Below are 23,062 nucleotides of genomic sequence, written 5' to 3'. Positions count from 1 at the left end.
TTGCTGGCTTAGGGGCTGAGGGGATAGCTAGCTGCCTGATCCCTTGAGTAGGAGCAGGGTGTCTGAAATAGGATCGCTAAACTGCTTTCTAGACAGACATAAAAACGTGATCAGAACAGAAGGTATGCTTAGAATTTCTCTTTGCTCGTGGCTATCATTACGCACTCTACGTGTGGCAAGCCCTGGCTGCTCACTCTTTAAGTGCTTCAGAGCTGAGTCCTACTTACTGCCGACTGCAATACAGAGGAGCTCCACCCACCCCTTTGTACTGGCTAGGTTTTTTTTTCTAACTTTTTATTGATTCTTTGTGAGTTTCACATCATTCACCCTAGTCCCACTCATCTCCTCATCCTCTCATATCCATCCTTTGCCCTTGCAATCTCCTCCCCAGAGAATAAAACACACCACAGACACACACACGTGCACACGCACACACACACACACACACACACACACCCCACACACACTCAGGTGCATACATGTACACACAGGCCAAAATAAAAAATCATAGAAAATATGCCATCGTGGAAGCTGTAGTGTATCACAGTGAGTCCCGCAGTATATCCCTCTGTCTACTCAATGTCACTTGCAAATGCTCATTGCAATGAGTCCTTTGTCTGGTTTGAGATCTCTGGCTTCTGTGACACCATCAATACTGGACCCTTATCAGGACTCCTCCACGTTACCCTGTGTTGCTCTGTGTCATGGAGATCCTGCAATTTTGGATCAGCAGAACTGGCCTTTTCATGTGTCCCAGCTGTTTGCAGATGATATAGATTTTGGGGAGGGCCAATTCAGAACCCTGGTTCTGGGTCTTGGTGGTGGCTCAGCTGGTCAGTGCACCACCTCTCCCTTAGCTGCTCCACCAGGACAAGCTCTCCAGCACAGCTCCTGCTAGGCCACCCAAAGCTGCCATTGGCAGGAGGCAGGGGCAGCTCTCTTGCTCTCATGCCTTCAGACGGCTAATCTATACCCTGTGCCTCCACAGCCAATTCCACTGTGTCGCCCAGTCAAGCCACATGGCCACCTCTCCCAATGCTGAGCCCTGCTGGGGGCTGTGCCCGTTTTCCTGCTCTCATTCCCTTGGTGCTGGCTCGCCTGTGCCTTTGCATCAGGGCCAGCTCCACTGTGTTGCCCAGGCAAGATTCCGGGCCTGCTCTCCCGAGTGCTATAGCCAGTGAGATAGGCAGGGATAGCTCTCTTGTTCTCAGAGCCAGCTCTCCTAACTACTGGTGTGGGGGCGCATCACCCTTTAATCCATGCCACCCCATGGCAGATGAATGTTGGGTGCACTGGCTAGTTTTATGTCAACTTGACACAAGCTAGTGTCATCAGAGAAGAGGGAGCCTCTATTGAAAAAAATAACAATGCCTCCATAAGGTCGGGCTGTAGGCAAGCCCATACAGCATTTTCTTAATGAGTGATTGATGGGGAGGGCCCAGTCCATTATGAGTGGTGCCATCGCTGGGCTGCCATCCTGAGTTCTATAAGAAAGCAGGCTGAGCAAGCCATAAGTAGCAAAACAATAGGCTTCTCCATGGCTTCTGCATCAGCTCCTGGATCCAAGTTCCCTCCCTGCTTGCTTTCCTGTCCCGACTTCCTTTAGTGATGAACTATGACATGAAATCATAAGTTGAACAAATCATTTCTTCCTCAACTTACGTTTTAGTCATGCTGTTTCATATTAGCAATAGAAACCCCAATGAAGGCAAGCTTTGACAGCCACACATTCAACTAACCTGGAGCCAGGAAACATTAGGAGCAAAAGATCCAAACATGGTAGCTATGGTTAACCTCCTTTGTTAACTGAGGAGGGGAGACTCATCTTGAATGGAGGAAGCACATTCCCACGGCCTCGAACCCAGGACTGAACAAAAAGGGAGGGAAGGAGACAGCGAAAGGAACACTGCATTCCCGTTTCTGCCTCCGTGTTCGCTGAGACGTGGCTAAGCAGCCCCGTACCCCTGCAGTCACCATTGGGAGCCATTCCTACTAGCACGATGGACAAGGGCCTCTCAAACCAGGAGCCGGAATCAATGCTCCTACCTCAAATTACTTCCTCTACGACACTCGGTCACTGCAATAGATCAGGAGCCAACACAGTGGTGCACACCTGGCTGGCTGGCTGTTGGGCAGATGGTGTAGGGAGGGCATGAGTTTAAGCCCGGCATTTGATGGAAACAGAGCAAGACTCTGTCGCAAGCAACAGGAATAAAAACATTGGCAAAAGAAAAGACTTTGCTTATAGCAGCATTTGTAGAGGCAGTGTTTCTTGTTAGTATGCCCCCCCCCCACCAAATAGCACAGAGTTTTAATTGCTTACATAGCATACGCATGAAATTACGTTAAATCTGGGGATAATCTAAAGTGTACAGGAAGATAGGCAGACCTTCTTTCACCTTTCTTCTTTTATCAGATAGGATCTTGCTTCACAGCCCGAGTTAGGCTCTAACTCTTGATCCTGTTGTCTAAGCGCCCATGAGTGTTGGGAGTGACAGGTGCGTGCCACCACACCTACCTGTACCGAGGTCCTATGCAGAAGCGACCATCTCACATAGTGGTCGAGAGCACCCATATATCCGGTACCCTCGAGAGGTCCAGGGAACCATCATCTATAGCTACTGAGAGATTACTGTATAATAATTTCCTGAGGTCACTTTAATCCCTTCCCAGAAGGTTTTGTCTTGAGGGCTTGGGAGGTGGTTCAGTCGTGTACATGAGGACCTGCTCTTGATTGCAAGAATCCAGGCATGGCAGTACACACTTGTCATCCCAATCATTGGGAAAGCAGCGACAGGCATATCTTTGCAATTTGCTCATTAGACAGCCAAACTACTCTGCAATTTCCAGGCCAGTAAGAGACCTTGCCGCAAGGGGAAAATATCTCTCAAAGCAGATAAAAACAAATCCAAAACAAGTGCATAAACAGATTATACCACCTTTGAAGGTTCCCAGGAGCCTCTGTCTTTGCCTCCTCTCCCTCCAGCTACTTCAGCTGTTTTTTGGCTTATGGTAGAATACCTCAGTCCTAGCCCAGACCCTTGTATGGATTGTCTTCTAAATCTGCATCTTTTCCTTTTATCCCATTGTACAGATACTTCTTATCTGACTTAGGATCCTTTTGGATAATCCAGTATGTTCTTATTCCTAGTCCCTCCATCCAGTCACTTTTACAAAAAAGTTCCCTTTACAAAGAACAAGATCATATTCACATGTTCTGGGCACTAGAATGGGGCAAATCCCCTGGGGAGCTACCAAATGACCAGCCATCACGCTATACAAAATACTGTGTATCCAAAGACACATGCACCAATTCCCCTGACCGGAGAATTCATAACTTGTTTTCTAGTGTCTCGTGTTTTGAATTTGAAATGTCCCCCACAGGCTTATAAGTTCAAGTACTCATCCTCAGTTGGTGACAGTGTTTGGGGAGGCTGTGGAACCTTTAAGAATTAGGGTTCAATTGATAAAAGTAAGTCAGTAAGGGTGAGGATTGAAATTTACATCTGATCCCTGGTTTCTGTCATGCCCTCTACTTTCTATCTACCATGATATAAGCAGTCTCCGTCACACACCCTTGCTACTGTGAACTGAGATATTCCAAATGCCACGCCTCCCCAACACAATAGACTGAGATCTTTGAAACCATGAGCCAAAATAAATTATTTTTCTATCAAGTTGCTTCTGTTATGCTTTGACATAGCTATATTAAAGTCATCAATATACAGTGTAGACAAAGAATGGTGGTTAATGCAATGTGGAATATAAAAGGCTCATGGAAGTAATACTCCTGAATCTGAGAGATTCATTTTGGTGCTGTAAATAGTGGTGATGTGTGGGCTGAGCCTTGAAGAGTGCCACAGTGTGGTGGTTTGAATAAAAATGGTCTCCATAGGCCCATAGGAAGTGGCACTATTAGGAGGTGTGGCCTTGTTAGTTTGTCACTGGGGGTGGGCTTTGAGATCTCAGAAGCTCAAGGCAGGCCTAGTGGTTCACTGACTCTTCCTGTTGCCTGTGGCTCCAGATGTAGAACTCTCAGCTCCTCCCCAGTGCCATGTCTGCCTTCCATCCACCATGCTTCCTGCCATGATAATGGACTAAACCTCTGAAACTGTAAGCTAGCCCCAATTAAGAGTTGCTGCTGAGATGATGTCTCTTCACAGCAATAGAAACCTTAACTGAGAAACTAGAGCATCATTAAGCAGGCAAAAAACATGGCCAATGAAGGTCTGAATGTGTATGATATATCCAGAGCACATAAAATAACCCATGGGTTTATGACATGGCTAAAGCATACAGAGTAATTCAAGAAAACATGGCTTGTTCAGAAAATGCAGAGTAACCTCAGGGGTCATGGTATGTCTAGATTGTATAAAAAAAGAGGACATGATATATTCAGAACATTCAGAATAGCAGCCCAAGAGGCCATGGTATCTCCAGATCTTATAGAAAAACTAACCCAGAGGGGAGTGGTATCCCCAAAGCACACATAGTAACCCAAGGTGACACATTATATTCATTGAGTGTCCAGAGCATACAGAATAACCCAGGGCCACATGGTATGCCCAGAGAATACAGAGTTGCCTCACAGGATATGGTGTACTTAGATCATCCAGTATTCCAAAGGGACATAGTGTATCCATAGCACACTGAGTAACCAAAGGGGCTAAGAGCACAGTGTCCTTGTTCTGAAGAGGGAGAGAAGACAGGGCTGAGCACATAGCATCAACATATAAGAGATCTTGTGCTACCAAGTACTAGTCTAACTAACCACTCGTCAGCTTCTAATCACTGGAAAGCAAACGTTCTCCTTATTATGTATTATCTTTTTTTTTTTTTGAGACAGGGTTTCTCTGTGTAGCCTTCACTGTGTTGGACTCCCTTTGGAGACCAGGCTGGCCTCAAACTCAGTGATCTGCCTGCCCCTGTATATCTATTATTATTTATTAAATTTTTTAATTTATTTTGTAGGTTTTTGTGAGCTTATGTGTTTGTGAGAGAGTATGTGTGTCAGGGAACATATCTGGAGGTGAGAGGTGTGGGAATCGATTCTCTTCTACTGCACAGGTGTGGGGACTGTATTCAGATTGTCGCATTTGGTAGCACCTTTATCCCCTGGGCCATCTTGCTGGTCCACAGTGCAAATTTTCTATCCTTCCACTCCTCATTAAAGGCGAAGCACCTCGATGCTTAAGACCCACCTTCCCTGTTTCCACTAAAAGTCCTGAATGATCTTCAGGGCTTTGCTGTGTTTGGAGCCTGCGGCTCCACTCACACTGTGCCTGAAGGAAGGGTGGGGACCTGCGAGAGACGGCACTCCAGAAGAGCAGGCCATCAGAACCCCAGGTAAACTGTGCTATTAATGATGATTAGCCTCTAGCGCTATCTCTGTGAAAAAGAGCTTGAAGAGGCGAGCAGTCACTAAAACTGATAAACAACCTCCTTGGCTGTGAACACACACCGATGTTTGGTCTTTAATCTTTGAGAGCTAAATGCCCAAATAGACCGATTGTTAACACAACTGGTTGAGTCATAAAATGAGTTGCTACACTGAATTCATTGATTTTTATTGCTAAACAAGCTCTGATAATGGCCTGACTGGGGTGTTAGAGAAACCCAGCTATGGTGCTACAGTACATGGAGTAAAAAATTCCAACTACTGAAAATTAAATGCATCTATTTCCACAAATTAGATTACCTTGGGGGAGGTATCAGCCTCAGGTGCTGAAATATTCAATGTTTACCAACTTGCAGTCAAACTGCTAAGTGGCCCTGTTGGGTCTTGATGCTTGTCCCAGAAATGACATCTGTCTTCCTAATGGACAGGTAAAATGAAATCATGACCATACGACTGGGAGCTCGTGCTTGCCTCGATTCTCAACACAGATGTTTGATGTGAATTCTAGAGACAGAGATAGCAATCCCGTGTCCAGCCCGTATGTCAGAAAGGAACATGACCAATCAATGCTGATGAAGGAACTCAGTGGTCTTCAAACAGAATTTATATGTCTGTTTCATATGCGTATAAGCAGGTAAGGATGCTTAGAAATGGGGGAACAGGGGCTGTGGAGATGACCCTGGTTAAGCACTGTTGTGCATCCTAGATAGTATTAAATGTTAGTTTAACTGAGTTAGATTGTCCTGCGAGCATGTCTGTGGGAAACCTCTTGATTGTTAACTGATATAGCAGGACCTGTCCCACTGTGGGTGGCAAATTCACCAGGCTGCTAGGCTGTATAAGGAAGCTAGTCAAGTGTGAGCCTGCAAATAGGCAAGAAAGCAACTCACAGCTTCTCTGTGACTTGATGAACTGTAGCTTGGAAATAAACCATTTCCTCCTAAGTTGCTTTTGGCCAGAGTGTCTCATCAAAGCAACAGCAAGGAAACAGGACATCAGAATGAGGGCCTAATTTCATCCCTCACCTAGAACACAAGCTTTCTAGGAGAAAAAAAAATGGGTGATTGGTTGTAATTCTAGTATTGGGAAGGCAGAGACAAGTTTAAACCCTTGGGTTTACTCTCCACCTGGACTAGTCAAAGTTGCCAGTTACAGGTCCCAGTGTGAGGCTTTGTCTCAATAAAACAAGGTGGTAAGCACCTGAGGCAAACAGCTAAGGTTATCCCCTGACTCCTACCTTCATCAGGACACATGTGGATATGCTCCAACACACACACACACACACACCTACAAACACATGAAAATGTGTGAGCAGAGACACACACAGATGCAGAACATGGAAAGAAACAGACTAGGTTTTCCTTGACTTCCCAGAAAACACAGAACCTGCCATGTAAACGGGAGAACTTGGGGTGGACCTAGAATTCAGCATTCTAGGTTTGTTTTTTTGTTTTGTTTTGTTTTATTTTCTGGGATAAAACACTGACCAAAAGCAACTTGGAGCAGAAAACATCTTTTGGCCTACACTCCGACGTCACAGTCCGCCAATGAGGAAAACCAGGGAAGAAACATGCGTTAGACCCGCTTGCTATTTCACACAGCACTACCTCTGACCAAGAAATTAGCCACAGTCAAGTACAGCAGGAAGCACGAAAGAACACTGCTTGTTTGTTGGCTTTTCCTCTTTCTTGCATGTTCAGGCTGAACTCTTTCCTTACACAGCCCAGCACCTACCTGCCTGGGGAATGGTGCTGCCCACGGTGGACTGGGGCCTCCTCTATAATTAACGTCAAGATAATTCTCCACAGACAGGTCTACAGGCCACTAATACAGAAAATCTCTAACCGAGGCTTTATCCTCAGGTAATCCTAGAGCGTGTCCAAGTTGGTAGTCAAAGCTAACTGAGTCACCATGTAAAAAGGCAGATGTGAAGGTGTCTGAAGGTAACCCCAATACTCGGAGTTGGGGAGCAGAGAATGGTGGATGCTTGAAGCTCCCTAGCTAGGTAGCCTTGTCTGTTAGCTTCAAGATTAGTGAGAAAGCCTGCCTGAGGAAAAAAATAAAATAAAATAAAATAAAATAAAATAAAATAAAATAAAATAAAATAAAATAAATAAATGTGCAGAACAAATGAAGAAAACATTCGATGTTGACTTCCGGCTTCCACGCACATGCTCACACACAACACACAATACACACATACACACACACACAAAACACAGAGAATGAAAACCTTCAAAAACCCTGAATAAGCACACAAAGTAAACCTTCAGAGCCTTAGAGACTTCTGAAACTGGGGATAAAGATGATGACATCACGTGGCCCATGAAGGAAGTGTCAAGAAGCACACCCATGACCTACACACATTGTTCTGCCTCTTGGCTTCCAGACAAAAACAACCAGCTCCAACCAGCAAGCCAAGACTAAGATAATTGACCTCGTGTTGCTCAGAACCTCTCCTGAGGTGGGAGAATCTGTGAAGAGATACTGTAATTGCTGGAGAAAGAATTTCCTCTGGATGTCTTAGGGGAAAAGTGTAACTCTGAAATTGTTAGAGCAACCACAAATGCAACAGGGAAAAAAAAAGTGTATCATCATTTGTACAAAATGCAAGAATCCATCGTGTAAGGGCCTCTCAAATCAATTTCCTAATACATTATGCTTCGTGCTGATTTTATGGTTTCTGTCAGGGAAGGTAGACACATTCCTTTACAGTTTAATAAATTCATGAGTTAGGCTATTGTATTACCAACTTGTGTGTGCTCTTGGAGCTTGTCCTGTACCGGAGAACTTTGAAATCAAGAGACAATCTCAAAATCTTGGGGTCATTTAAATTGTTATCGAGAGATACATTTCTAAATATTCTGATTTTTGAGTGCTGAGTAAAAGAGAGATTTGAGAATGTCTCACTTTTTCCCCCCTCTCATGAGTTGTAGATGGAGGAGGTAATGGGCACATTTTGCCCAGTCAGTTCCCAAAATGAAAAGCTTTGAGTCATCCACACACCAACAGGGAAGGCAGAGGTCCTGTGAGTGCAATGGGGCTTTATCCTGGGGACTGTGCAAAAGAGTATTGAGAGCTCCTGAGGATACCTCTGTATTGATTGGCTTGTATTATCATCTTGACACACCTTGTATTATCATACAGTCACCTGGATTGGGGATAGGGGTGGGAATCTTAATTGAGGGACTGTCCCCCTGATTAGCCTGTGGACAGGGACAGAGGGTCATTTTTTTAAATTGCTAATTGAGGTGGAGGGGCCCAGCAAGACAGTGCATAACATTCCTTTGGTTTCTGCTTCAAGCTCCTGCCTTGACTTCCCACCCTGACTTCTTTTTCTCAACGACAGGCTATGACTAGGAGTACAGAGAGTCTGGTCCTGAGGAATGTGAGTGGTTGACATAGGCAAGGACACGTCAAGGACTCCTCAGATCCATGGGGGAAATGTTGAACCTTTCCTCTGGTCCTGGTATAGAATGTTGCTTGTGCGTGCAAAAAAATGTCCACCCTAGCTCTCTCCACACAACCCCCTGACCTCCTGATATTTACTGCTCTTTATAAAGATTGGCTAAACCTGTCTCCCTGATCTAGCTCGGTTGTTCTCAGCCTGTGGGTCATGACCCTTTTGGGGCTCAAACAACCCTTTTACAGGGGTTGCATTTCCAATGCCCCGCTTATCAGATATTTATAGTATGATTCACAACAGTAGCAAAACCGTGAAGTTGCAAGGTAGCAATGAAAAGAATTTAACGGCTGGGGGTCGCTACAACACGAGGAACTGTATTCAGGGGTAGCGGTGCCAGGAACGTTGAGATCGTCTGCTTTAGCTGTATATTGGAAACCCTGGATCTTTATCTATGTACACCAGCCCTACCTGGTTGTTCAGCTGCATACACTATCCCTGCTTCTCTTCAACATGCCTAGCTTCAGGTTGCACGGTTTCTCCAGCAGAGAGCCCAGACCACCGGATTCCTGAGTTTACTGTCTGTGTTTGTCTTTTCTTCATTCCATGGCCACCTCAGTCAGGTCAGTCCCTGGAGCCATGCATTGGATGAGGTAACCCCTTTCTTCCCCATGTTGGTTTGGGTCGGAACATTTTATCACAGCAACAGAAAGCAAGCTAGAACATTGTCTTTTAATCCTTTCTTCTTCCCCTACTTGGGAGCAGCAAGATCTGGAGAATGGTGGCTGGGAGGGGACCTGAGAAAAACTAAGAATCCATTACTTTGCTCTTCTAAATCTTCCTACGTAAGACAATGTGACCAGCTCATCAAGCCAAATACCAGCTGTCAATGTGAGAGTTCTTAGAAAGGGGCTGGAAGTTAACCCCCCCCACACACACACACAGAGGTCTGTACACAGAGGTGGCTAGGGCAGTTTCCCACAGGCTGAGATTAGTTGGTACTCACTGAAGCCATGGGTGTGTGCTATCAAGCTCGGAAAGGGATGACATCATCAACACACCTACAAGTACGGAACATCAAGAGAAGTGCACGCTGTTGATCTGTCTCTTTTCTCTCACCTGCAAGTCCACCCTTCTACACCGGGCGCTGCGGTACAAGGACAGATGGTCCCCAAAGGATGCTTTACGAACCATTTTGCCTTCCGACTTTAGGCAAAATACAGGGATGTATCCTGTAAGTTTACCTAGCTCAGTATTGTGAAAATACACCTGACAGAGGCAACTAAGGGGAAGAAGTGTTTCTTGCGGCTCTTAGTTTGAGGAGATGCAAGCCACCGTAGTGGCGGAAGCATGGTAGAAGGAGTGTCAGGTGACTATTCACATTGCATCTGTAGCCAGGAAGCAGATGGAGATGAATGCTAGGCTTCAACCTCATTTTCTTCCCTCCTTCAGTCCAGGCTCCCAGCCCAGGCCATGAAGTCCCGCATATTCATGATGGATCTTCCCAACCTACTTAACCATCTAGATACTCCATCACAGATCCGCTCAGAGGCTTGTGTCTTTCGTGATTTGTCAAACTGACAATCAGTAGTAACCGTCATGTTTCATAAAACTAGATTCCACCAAAGGGAGCCAAGCCATGGGTGAGAATCTTGAAATGAGCAGAAGAAAACAGGACTCATTTCCTGTCAAGAGATAAAGGAACTCAGGGATTCTGTCCTAGTTTTTCATATATTGCTGTGCTAATATGTCTTGGCAAAAAGCAACTTAGGGAGAAAAGGGCTTATTCACTGTAGAAAGTAAGTTATGGTGAGGACATAGCTAGTTATGTCACATCCAAAGCCAGAAACAGAGAGAAGTGTGTTCACTTATGCTTGCTTGCTTTCACTCAGCTTCATTGCTCTGCTTTATACTGATCAGGATCTCCTGCCTAGGGAGTGATACCTCCCATGGTATGCTGGGTCTTTCCAAATCAGTTATGACAGTCCACTACAGACATGCTCTGTGACCGAGGCAATATAGATAAATAATTCCTAATTGGAACGCTCCTTGTGGTCATACGCTGAGGATTAAAGATAACTATCACAAGTTGCAACTTCAGCTTTCTCTTGTTCTACAGTACTTATAAATCTGCAGCACCTGGCACCAAATACACTGAGTCCCCAAGTAAACTGAGCAAGTCCCATAAACACCCAGCGCTGCAGGTGCCTGCCATGTTCACTTTCCCCAGGTTCCTTTCAATGTTCCAGACCCAAGGAGAGTTGGCACTTCTTACGGTATTATTAATCTGGGTTTCAGCAGCATTCGCTTTTTCATTCTTTCTTCCTTTCAATACTGGCCCAACTAATACCCAATACTCAATGCCTCCTGTTTGAAAGACCTAGCTAATTGGAACTTGACCAATCCACTATCGTCAAGAAATATCTTATCCTGGGACATGTTTTTAAATGGATGAATGAATGGGTAACTCTTAGAATGATGTCTATTTAAAAAGCCCCAAGATTTCTGTCTCACATAATTATTTGCTATTGTTAAAGTAACTACTACAACCAGGCTGAGCTGTGTCAGTGCTGTTGACTTATTAACCTTGTTCTGTGCTACTTGAGATAGTGGTCACTAGCCACGTGCAGTCACGGCATATTGCCTATAGTTGACAACACTGCAACACACATTTAGACATTTGTTATGAGTGTAGCTCTCATGTTAAATATTTTATCATAAGACAAATAACAACAACAACAATAATAAAGAAGGAGGTGGACACTTTCAGAAGTGACAGAGATGCTCATAGTGTTGTCTGGGATGTTGACTTAGCAAGGGCTATCTCCAAACTCATCAAGTAATATATATTAAATATGTCCCACTTTATTGTTGTTTCATTTTTTTTGAGATAGCACCACACTATGTAGCTCATGCTGACCTTGAACTAATATTCTTCCAGCTCAGTCAATGATAGCTCATTTTGTCAATGATAGCTCCATAAAGTGATTTAAAATACTTTAATACCTATAGATTTGAGGCTGAGGATGTAGCTAGAGGTAGAGTACTTGACTAAAATCCCCCAGTGAGGGACTTGGGGTGTGGCTCAGTGGTAGAGCCCCTGCCAAGGATACTCCAGTGAGGGACTTGGGGTGTGGCTCAGTGGTAGAGCCCTTGCCAAGGATACTCCAGTGAGGGGCTGAGAGTGTGGCTCAGTGGTACAGAATTTGCCTAACATTTACAATATGCTAGGTTCAATCTGATGTAGCATAATAATAAATTAACAAACAAATAAATTAATCTTACTACAATTACATTAAACAAAGAATACTGTTAGCTCTTATGGCTACAGTTCAGGTGCTCACGACAGTCACAGGTGAGACTGTCACCTTGGATGATGCAGCTATGGAATTGGGCAGTGCTAAACTCAGAACATGGTGTCTCCAGGAGTCCACTGTAGATAGTGTTAAAAGTAAAATTCCCGAGCTTCTACAAAGACATTGACCTAGAGAGTTTGTACATTCAGTGTTGACAAGTAGGCCCTCAGGATACTGCCAAGCCATGCTTCAAGGAAAACTTAGAGGGAAAATAGCTCAGTAGATAAAGGGACTGTGGCTCAAGCATGAGGGCCAGAGTTCAGGGCCCCAGAACCATGTGAAGCCAGGCATGGAAGCACATGTTTATCACTCCAGCTTGTAGGGAAAGAAAAAGGAGGATCTATGGAGTCATTTGTTGGTCAGCCTAGCTGAATCAATGAGCTCTAGGCTCAGGAAGGCCAGACTATGAAAAGAAAGTGGAAAGTGATCAGAATAGACCTCTCTGCTCCATGTGCCACAAATCACAGTGTTCATATACAACACACATGCATATGTACACAATACCTACATAGTACAGATACATGAATGCCTATACAGCACACACACATGTACACATATACAATTGTCTACATAGCTCACACACAAACATCTACATAGCACACATACACACATACGCACATGCACACATACCTACATTACACATACATGAACACCTACATAGCACACACACATTCATGAATACCTACATACCACAGATATATGAACACCTACATAACACATATACACACACCCACACACACATGTACACATACACAAACACCCACATAACATACACACACATACATGAACCCCTACCTTACACACACACGCACACATAAACACAAACACAGCGCACACACACACACACACACACACACACAAATACCTACACTCACGAACATGAACACCTACATAATGCACACAGAAAAAAAGAGAAAAGATTAAGAAAAGAAAAAACAGATGCAGGACTGGTTAAGTGGCTCAATGGATAAAGATGACTGCCAAGCCTGAGCATCTGAGTTTGAACCTCAGGACCAATGAGATGGAAGAGAACCACCTCCCTCAGGTTGTCCTTTGACCTCCATGGCTCATCCATGGCACTCATGTATCAAAAGAAATAAAGAAATGAAGGAAATAAAAAAAGAAAAATTAATATAGATGAGAGTACGTATCTTTCAACATTAATCCTACTAAAGTCTTTGTGTGAGAGAGAAGGGGAGAGAGAGAGATAATAAGACAGACATAAACATGATAACTCAGTGTTAGATAACATACTAGAAACCAAAAGGGCTAGAGACAACCCCAGCTTAAAACTTTCATACTTAGGTCACTGGAACGATAACTGGGGCAAGGGACAGCAGGGACCCAGACTTGCCTTCTCAGCGGAACGCGGCCCTCAGGCGGCAGTTGGCCAGGCGAGGGGGAGGAGCCACTAGCTGTCTAACACTGGTTGGGCCGAACTGGAGCCCTCACCAACTAATTGATTGTGTGCTCATGTTTATCTCTCTAATCATAAAGCTCATTTGTTTAGTGAAAGGCTCCTACAATGATTATCACAATCAATCTTTATTTTAAAACAAAAAGTATATTTGCATTTTGTAGGTATTTATACTTCAGAAGCTTTCCCTGGAGAACCCCCAGGAGTCAAACTTAACACATTGGTAACAATGAATTCTTGATTAAGTAATTATCTTTACAAATACTGAGGCGAACGGAACGACAATTCACGGGTTATTAATTACTGAGCGACACGGCAACACTTTGCACTCAGCCTTCAGCTTCGGGTAAGACACAGGCGGCACACACGATCGCCTCCGGGAGGGATTGCGCAGGCATGGCAGGGTCCCTGTGGGTGAACAACCAGACAATGAGCTTCCCGAAGCTCAAGGCGGGCAAGAGTTGTCCCTCAGAAATGTAGTTTTGCACATCTCACTAGAACCAAATGAGGGTGAGGTTTCTCCTTGCTCTGCCTGCCAGGTGGACCATTTCCCTCACTGGAGCCTTATACACCTGCTTCATGTGCGAGCCTGTTTTATTTCCCACTTCATCTGATATTGCATGGCTTAACTTTTACATCTCTGTGTGTGTGTGTGTGTGTGTGTGTGTGTGTGTGTGTTTTCTGACAACCATTAATTCATCTACCCATTAATTCATCCCAAACCATCAATTCATCTTTTTGGCCAAAGCTCCTTCCTTGCTGTGTGAGGCCATCGCTCCAGGATGGCCCGTGGACAAGCCTGTGGGAAACTGTCTTGACGGTAAATTGATACAGGAGTGCCTGGCCCACGGTGGCCCAACACCACTCACAAATGGGTGGGCTGCATGAGAAAGACTGCTAATCACGAGCCGGAGAGCAAGCCGGTAAGCAGTGCTTTCTGCTTCAACCTGCAGCTTGAGTTCCTGCCCTGACTTTCCTCAAAAAAAAAAAAAAAAAAAAAAAAGACTATAACCTGTAACCCAGTAGTTCTCAACCCTCCCAACGCTGCAACCCTTTAATACAATGCCTCGCATTGTGGTGATCCCCCCCAACCACAAAATTATTTCGTTGCTTCTTCATAACTGTAATTTTGCTGCTGTAATTTTTGCAGTGTAAATATCTGATATGCAGGCTATCTGATGTGGAAGCCCTGTGGAGAGGGGGGTCATGACCCTCAGGTTGAAAATTCCTGCTGGAAGCGGAGACACTCTTCTCTCCTAAACTGCCTTCACTCGTGGCCTTTGTCATAGCAACAGAATGGAGCTAGAATATCTTGCAACGATCTGGAGTTGTGAGTGGAGCTAGCTGGTATTCACCCAACAGAGCTGTTCCTCCTCAGCTGCTCTGACGGGCTCTCATTGGTCACATCACTCCTGTGGGACTTGATGGCTGTGGTGAGAACCGCATTCAGATAAGACTTTCAAATGCACCCCGTGGCTGGTTCTAATTGTTCCTGTTCACGTGAAGGGCTGTTGTTTCCCTGGATTTGACCTCTGCCAACTTTGTAGTCTTTTCCTGGCTTGTACATATTGTAGAATGTGGTTCTCCACACTGAACAGTTGCTGTGGTCATGAGATCAGCCGTGTCTACTGACCGTCCATCACAGTTGGGCTCTCTGGTTCTCCATATTCCCTCCCAGAAGGAGAGGGCAGGGAGGCTGCTGGACCTCCACCGGAATTCTTGCAACAGTAAGTGATCTATGAACAGTCCCTGGAGCCAGATACCAGCTCCACCAACAGCCTTCATAAGAGCTGACCCATCATCTCCAACTCATGGGTGACAGTTAACATGAGCAACAGCGGCACTTCCTTGGGGCCGCCAAGATACAAGATCTGGGTGGCACTGCAGAACAGAGCAAAGTGCTCTTCCTTGCTTTTCTATTGCTAGTGAGAAGGAACCATGGGGAGGAGCACCTTATTTAATGGAGCACTCACTCACAGATGAGATAAACACATGGAGCACCACATCCAAAAACAAACAAAAACAAAGTCAGAGAAACTAGGTACAGAGGGCTGAGACTACCTATGAAAAAAAAACCTTTTTTTTTTTTTTTTTTTTTTTTTTAAGCACAGAACAGAAACAACTCTTGGCCCCATTTCAATCTGCTTTTCAGGTAGTAATGAGAATAAGATATTACAGATAGCAACACATAGACTGTGGAAATGGTTCGGTTGGCAAAATGCTGGTGGGTAAACATAAGAGCTCAAGTTTGCATCTCCAGCACTCGAGCAAAACAGTCAGGCATTGTGGACCGTGCCTGTGAGCCTACTACTGGGGAGGCAGAGACAGAAGGATCCTTGGGGCTTGCTAGCCGGTTAGTCTGGCTGAATCCGAGAGTTCCAGGTTCAGGGAGAGAAGCTGCCTCAAGAAATAAAGTGGAGAGGCAGGAGAGATGACCCAGCGCTTGATGCTTTTCCAGAGGACCCAAGGTTAGCTTACAGCTCCCACACCAGCAGGCCAGCAGCCCCCCAGCCACTCCAGCTCCAGGGGTTACGACACCCTTCTCTGGCCAGTGTGGGTACACACACACCATATTCATGCACCCACACACAGAGACATGTAAACAAAATAAAATTAAGTGGAGAGCAATTAAGGAAAACAGCCAATGTTGACCTCTGGCCTCCACATATCCATGCAATCTCTGCACATGCATGAACACGTGTGCAAACATACAGACTCATACCCACAGAGATGGTAGAATGAAATCCTACACTACAGGTTGCTAGGCATGAGACCCTTTGCACTTGGCACTAGATTCGATTAACTTGCTAGGAACTGAGGGGATTTCCTTAAACAAACAAGCAAACAAAAAGCAGACAAACCCTCAGTCGCACAACTCTTATTCCATGCCGAAGAAAAATAAATAAATACAGAAAGAGGACTGTGGTAGAAACCTTTGTGTGGGGCTTGGAGGTGGCTCAGTGGTTAGGAACACATACTGCCCTTGCAGAGGACCAGCGTGCTCCAGCACCCACATCCGGTGACCCACAACCACCTATAACTCCAGCTGCAGAGGACCCAATGCCTTATCTTTCTGCACACACACACACACACACACACACACACACACACACACATGATATTAATACTTAAAAAAAAAACATGTGGTGCTCATGCAGGTATTCATAGTCGTGTGTATGGCACTTGTGAGTGTCCCCTGAGTGTGTGTATAGGTGTGTCTGTATGAGTGCAAATACACACAGGTATAGTTGAAGATAAAATTGGACTCTGAAAAAAAGCCCAATTCCCCATCTCACTTTGACTTGCCGACACTGTAAGATTTTGCTGCATTTTAAGATTGGCTTAGATGACGAATATTCACTATCAAACCAGCTCTGAAATGAACACAGACAGAAAAGGCAGCTAGAGGTTGGCACGTGTCTGGCAAGCCAAGAGCGAAGTACGCCTTCCCTGGTAGCCCACGGCGGGAAGGGGCTGAGCAGGAATCAGGCCAGAGAGGAGGGGGAGCTTTGAAATCCAGGGATGAAGACTGTTCCTGAGGTCCCTGGAAACCTAGTGACATACACACTCAGAGGGCTGAGCTCCAGCAATCCTGGGCAAACAGCAGTTCCTCCTGTTTAAAGACGGAGGGGGCATTTCTTGACAAATTTGCTTTAAAAGTTCCCTTCTGTGAATTAAGATTCCCTAATGGCCATTGTAAAATTTTCCCAGGGATGTTAAAAAGCATTTTATTTGCATACATTAGGTATGTATAAGAATGGGGTTTTATTTAAAATTTTTATTATGTTTATGCAGTGTGTGTGTGTGTGTGTGTGTGTGTGTGTAAAGATCAGAAGATAACCCATAGAATTTGGTTTTCATTTCTACTATGTGGGATCTGGGGATTGAACTCAGTGGTCGGGTTTGGTAGCAAGCCCCTTTACCCACTGAGCTGTTTTACTGGCCCCAGAAGGGTGACTTTAATTCGATGTGGTTGTGGCAGGAGGAGAGCCATGCGGCAGGAGGAGAGCCATGCAGCAGGAGGAGGTTGTCTGGACACAGGGGGAACACAGAGCAGCCACTTAGTAAAGGAAGGTTCTGTGCTTTGCATTTTCAACCACAAAAGTCTTTCCGGAGACTGTGAGGGGGCTTGACCTCTCTGGGATGAATTTTCTACAGATTTTGAAAATGAAGTCAGTTTTTGAAGGAGAGAGAGAGAAGAAGAAAAAAAAGAAATTGAAATAAGCCTGGTTCTTGTTTCTATTCCTGTGGATAAGCAGCAGTTGGGAAAATGTCCTTCTGGGGAAAATGGTTCTCATCCTTCCAAAGGAAGAATCAAAGGAAGGTGGAGGCGTGCAGCCAGTGTTCTAGTCTCACTTACATTGCTGGGGTGAAACATCTTCATCCAAAGCAACTCAGGAGAGGAATATGGTTTGTTTTAGTTCTAGGTTGTAATTCAACCTTGAAGATGGGGCAGGTTCCCTGAAGACTGAGCAGGGACTCAAAGCATCAATTCTACAGTCAAGAGCAGAGAGAGGACATACAATATCCTTGCCTGCTTTTTCTTGTTCCCAATCAGTTTTATCCTCTCCTGTATGATTCAAGAACCCCAGGGAATGGTGCCCCCACAGTGGCTGAGCTCCCTACTTCAACTAACAAACAAGACAGTCCCCCAGTGCTGGATCTATACAACAACCTCATCTAGATAATTCCTCAGTGGAAGCTCTTGATCAGGGTGATTTTAGGTCATGGAAGTTGACATTTAGAATTAACCAGAACAGTCAGTAAAGTGTTTGCCATGCCAGCAGAAGGGTCTGGAGTCAATTCCCATATACCCAAGTAAAATGCCAGGTATGGTAGTAGGCACTTGTAAACCCAAAGCTGGGAAGGTTGAGATGAGAAGGTTCCTTGGGCTGATTGGTCAACCAGCTTAGCCTGCTTGGTGAGCTCCAGGCTAGGGAGAGATACTGACCGAAAAACCAAGGTGGAGGCCTGGAGAGACGGTTCATGGGTTAAGAGAACTTATCCCATGGCCTCTTGCAAAAGGCCCAGGTTTGATTCTCAGCACCCACTGGGTGGGTCATGAACATGTATAATTCCAGTTCAGCCTTTGTGGGCACCAGGCATACTCACAGTGCACATACATAGATGCAGGCAAAACATTCATTCAATAAAATAAACAAATCTAAAGACTATCAAACTAAAAAAAAAAAAAAAATCCAAAGTGGCCAGTGCTTGAGAAATGATACCCAATGTTGTTTTCATCTATCTATCTATCTATCTATCTGTCTGTCTGTCTGTCTGTCTGTCTGTCTATCTAGTCACACCTGCACATATGAACACACACAATGATGAGTCATAGTGAAAACATTTCAGTTTGGTACCAAAAACATCTACCTCTATGCGATCTAATAATTGTTAGCAGCTCAGTTATGAAAGTCAATGCCATTGTCACAGGGTGTAAATTTTAATCACTAACAGAGAATAATGTTAGCTTCAAGTCTTAGATTTTGTTGTCAGAGAGCGGGGAAAGAAGGGGGGGACCAAACAGCAGGATGAATTTATAGCAGTTCACTATCTACCTTTATTTAGTGAGAAGACAGGCAATAGACAATTCTTGACACTAAAGATATATTGAAAGATACAGCCGCTTTACAATGTGGTTGCAAATATAAAGCAACAGGACTGACAGAAAGAGGGGCCTGGGGGCCTGAGGCAGGAGGATTATAAGGTCTACACAGAGCGCTGGTGTGTGTGGGAGGGTGTGACCTGGGCTTCCCAGTGAGACCTTACGTCAGGAAATAAGAAGAGGTGGCTCAATGGGTCAAATGCTTGCCCAAACGTACCAAGCCCTGGGTTCCATCCCCAACACTGGAACATGGAGGTGTTCACCTGTACCCACAGTACTCGGGAGGTAGAAGCGGGAGTTCAAGGTCAGACTCAATTACATAGTGACTTCATGGACATCCTGAACTACAGTACATCCTTTCTCTAAGTAAATAAATATGTTGTAAGAAGACGAGCATTTTCCAAAACCCCAGAGAAGACAGAGAAAGCAATCATAGCCTCCACAGTCGGCTTGACGCAAACTTAGAGACACCTGGGAAGAGGAAGCCTCAGTTGAACTGTCTCCATCATATTGGCCTATGGGCACATCTGTGTAGCATTTTCTAATTGCTAATTGATGTAAGAGGGCCAGGCCCACTGTGGCTGGTACCATCCAATCCCTAAGTAGGTAGGCCTAGACTCATATACAGAAAGGGAGCGATATATGAGCCTGTGAGCAACCCAATATGCAGTGTTCCTCCATGGAGCCGATCCAGTTCCTGCCTGGGCTTCCCTAGATGACAGACTTGTAATCTATTAGCCAAACAAACCATTTCTTCCCCAAGTTGCTTCTGTTCCATCACCACATCAGAAACTAAACTAGAACATATGTCAGCTGAAAGGAAAGAAAATGTAAGTCAAGACATGTAAGAAGGAGGCTCTGGGTGTGGAGAGATGGCTCGGCAGTTAAGACTGCTTGCTGCTCTTTCAGAGGAGCTGAGTTTGGTTTCCAGCACCAACTTTGAGCAGTACAACAACAGCCTGTAACTCCAGATCCGGGGATCTCACACCCTCTTCTGGCCTCTGCGGGCACCTGCATGCATGTGGAGTACATATGGACAGGTGGCTGCACACACATACACATAAAAATAAATAAATCCTAGTAGGTCCACATCCCAGTGATGGCCACACACTCAGGAGTGTAGCGGCTGCACAAATTTGACTCCATGTTTTTGGGCTTTTGTTTTAAGTGAGGGTGGGTAAAGTTGGGTAGATCTGAGAGGAGCTGGTGATAAGCATGATCAAAATTGATTGTATGAAAATCTCAGAAATTAATAAAACTTAAATAAAAAGAAGAGACAAAACAGAATGTTAGATCAGACAACACTGCCAGTTTTGTCTATAAATGTATACCACTTACACTTGTAACCCGCGGAACCCTAAGTTTTGAAACAAAATCAATGCAATTCTTAGAGACAACATGTATTCGATGGTTAATATTGACGTTCAGCTTGACAGGAATCACCATGGGAATCAATCTCTGGGAATGTTTGTGAGGGGATTTTTGATCAGGCTAACGGAGGAGGAAACATGCTACCTAAATGCAGCCCATGGTCTAGGGTCCTGGGATGCATATTATGGAGACAATGGGCTGAGCATTGCTGTTCTTTAATCTCTGTGTCCTGACTTTGAGGACAGAGGGACCAACTGCCTCAGTCTTCCACTGTCAGGCTTTCCCATCATGATGGACTGTATTCCTTTAAACTGTGAGCTAAGACACTCTTATTTTATTTTATTGAGTTACTTTTGTCAGATATTTTGTCACAGTAATAGAAAAACTAACCAATATGGGCACAAATCAAAATGACATAGACAGGTGTTTTTTAAAAGATGGGTAAAAACAAACAGGAAAGCCAGGTAGTATTAAGATGAAATACACTTCTTGTCACCCTCTCATAAATCAGATGCACACAGACATGTCCCTCTCATCATTTTTCCTAGGTTCAAACCAGAAATGTTATCGTAGCAGAAATAAAGCAAGCTCACCCTCTTGAATATCTTTTAACAGCAATGAGGACCAAATGCTTAAAAGAGACATCTGGTATACCACGGCTCAGTACTTAGTTAGAGACCAGAACCATGCATGGCCTATAGAGAGAGTCCTAACAACTGGGGAGAACCTCCTTCAGTGATCCTTATATATAGGCAATTTCAGAATCACCAGGATAACTTGATAAGTAAAGACTGCTGGGCTGTAGCCACAGAGTTTCTTAGGATGGGATTCAGAATTTGCTTATTTAGCTCCACTCTGGATGCTCAGGCAGATGGTCTTGGGCATGAACTTAGAGAACTGCTGGTCTCCATGACTGACTCAGTGACCCAGATATCACTGAATGAATCAAGAAATGAACAAGAAGACAAGACTTGGTGGCACATTCCTGAAGTCCTAGCAATCAGGAGATGGAGGCAGGAGGCAACAGTTTGAGGTCAGCTTAGCCCACACAGTGAGAGTCTTTCTCAAACATTCAAGAGCTGGGACTGGGGAAAGCTCAGTTGGTAAAATGCTTGCTGCTCAAGCATGACCTGAGCTCTAGTCTTAGAATCTATGAGGAAAAAAAAAAAAAAAAAAAAAAAAAAAAAAAGCTGGGCATGATGGCACAAGCTTATCATTGCAAAGCTGGAGAGGTGGAGACAGAAGGATCGCTGAGGATTGCTACCCAGCCAGTCTAGCCAACCATGTCCTCGTTTGGCTTCTGCAGACACTAGAACACACACACACACACACACACACACACACACACACACACACCAGGTCTGGAACTGTAATTCACTGGTAGAGTGGGAAAAGGCTAGCAATACTCGGATGTTCAGGAACGGCTATTTGGAGCCTGGAATCAACTGTATGCCAAGGAGCAAACTGGCCAACTTGGTGGATTTCTGGCATATTCTTTCTTCCAAGAGAAGAAAAAACTGACCAGAAGGCTCCATGGCTTTGTGCAAAGAGCACTGATTTCATCCTCCCTGCTGCCGCTGATTGGAGTTGAGGCCTTGGCAAGTCCGGCAATCTCGGTGTGCTTGGGGTTTGTTTGCGAAATGAAACACAGACAGACAGGCAGCGTTTCAGAGACCTCCTTGAACTAATGTTCTGTCACTTCTTTAGAATCCAGGCTGCAGGTGGGATAAACAATTCATGGGATGCTGAGGCTCTTCCTTCCACAGTCACACTTTCTTTTTTAGGAGTTTTTTTTTTTAATTAATTTATTTATGTGTATCTCTGTGCCTGTTGGAGAGTGGTGAGTGCTGTATAAATATGAATGGGGGTGGGACTGGAGGGTAGTATGCGAATGTGAGTTGGGGTGGTGGGTGACTGTGAGTACTGATGCCAGTAGAAGCCAGAAAGGTGTTTCAGATGCCCTAGAGCGGGAGTTCCGGGGAGTTATGATCTGCCCATTGTGGGTGCTGGGAACCAAACTCACATCCTCTGGAGAAGCAGGTGCTCTTAACTCATAAACCATCTCTCCAACCCCCACGGTCACACGCCTAATGCAGACCATCTGTCACTATTTCAGAGGCATCATCAACACAGTGGCATCAGCTGGGAATCTCTGTCCTTTCCTTGCAGAGTGATGGACGGCATCCAATGTACCAGCAAGAAATAATCAGCAAAGCAAGCCAGCAGGGGCAAGGGCTGGGATCTGAGCCTGGGTCCAAGTCTGGGAAGAACAAACGGAGCTGGGAGTGAAGAGTGGGCAGCTAGCCCAGAGCTGAGTTCAGTGCTGGCGATCTGGGGTTGCCATGGTCCTCGGGCAAGGGGAACAGGAAAGATGCTATGTGCTAACAGTGCTACAGCAGTCTCTACAGAGGAGGTGTGGAGAGCTGATCAGAAGGGCTCTTTCTGACCTACTCACCTAATATAATTGTTTCTAGCTGTGCTCATTTCCCCACATACAATAAAACGCCAT

The 23,062-nt window shown here is 44.9% G+C and overlaps 1 protein-coding gene across 1 annotated transcript in view; it reads right to left on the bottom strand.

Moving 5' to 3' along the window:
• The window catches only part of Galnt17 (polypeptide N-acetylgalactosaminyltransferase 17), a 418,231-nt gene that overhangs the window by 99,660 nt on the left and 295,509 nt on the right, over positions 1 to 23,062 (bottom strand). The gene's annotated exons all lie outside the window — the stretch shown is intronic.

Source organism: Meriones unguiculatus, chromosome 4 (assembly GCF_030254825.1).
Source record: "Meriones unguiculatus strain TT.TT164.6M chromosome 4, Bangor_MerUng_6.1, whole genome shotgun sequence".
In the NCBI taxonomy this organism is placed as follows: Eukaryota; Metazoa; Chordata; class Mammalia; order Rodentia; family Muridae; genus Meriones; species Meriones unguiculatus.
The sequence above is the reverse complement of the archived record's forward strand: the minus strand, read 5'-3'. Positions and strand labels throughout refer to the sequence as shown.